At 37.2% G+C, this 771-nt stretch overlaps 1 protein-coding gene across 2 annotated transcripts in view; it reads left to right on the top strand.

Moving 5' to 3' along the window:
* The window catches only part of LOC134461722 (carboxypeptidase O-like), an 11,973-nt gene extending 11,932 nt beyond the window's left edge, over window positions 1–41 (top strand). For both annotated transcript variants that reach the window (XM_063214598.1, XM_063214599.1), the window contains one exon: window positions 1–41. This exon is cut by the window's left edge and continues 957 nt beyond it. The gene's annotated coding sequence lies outside the window, so the exon portion shown is untranslated.
* Window positions 42–771: the final 730 nt, after the last annotated feature.

Here is a 771-nt window from a genome sequence, read left to right as displayed (position 1 = left end):
CTGTTGTCATAGATTTAATGCATAGAGGCTACAACCTCTTCTGGAAACTAGACTGCCTGTGCAGTCGCCTTCGACTGCTTAAGGTATATCCCCGAAACGCGACACTTCCAGTCCCCAATCATTCCTACCACTCCCGTCCACCTTTTCATGAACGTTTATGATAAATACAAAATATAAAATAAATATATTTAATATCTATACATAGATCAATGACGTGCAGAGGCTTAAAACCAAATGACTATTGTGAAAATGAAGGAAAAAACGGGGCAAATTAGGTACAGTGTAATAACCAGTGTAACAATATTTAATACCACGTCATATCAGTGTGACACCATGTACCAATTTTGTACTTATATCATGTAGGCTATTTGTGTGTAAGTGGTATTACATGGTATTGCATATTGTTACACTGGTATTACACTAGTATTACATGGTATTACATATTGTTACACCTTTTATTACACTGTACCTGGTATGCCTATTTTTACACTGGTATTACACTAGTATTACATGGTATTAAATATTGTTACACTTTTTTTTTACACTGTAGGCCTACCTGATATGGTAGATTCACTGAAATGGTGAACCATTAAATTAAGGAGTTACCGGCCAAATCAATCCACCCAGTCAGAGGTTATGGGCCAAATAAAAATTCCACCATTTTGAAAGTGTTGACCTCCAAACTCGAATCAGTTCATGAACCTACCCTGCAGCATTCACACACCAAATCTGGGACAAAATCCATCCCCCTGTCAGACGTAATGAGCCAAA

This window comes from Engraulis encrasicolus, chromosome 13 (genome assembly GCF_034702125.1).
Source record: "Engraulis encrasicolus isolate BLACKSEA-1 chromosome 13, IST_EnEncr_1.0, whole genome shotgun sequence".
Lineage (NCBI taxonomy): Eukaryota > Metazoa > Chordata > Actinopteri > Clupeiformes > Engraulidae > Engraulis > Engraulis encrasicolus.
The sequence above is the reverse complement of the archived record's forward strand: the minus strand, read 5'-3'. Positions and strand labels throughout refer to the sequence as shown.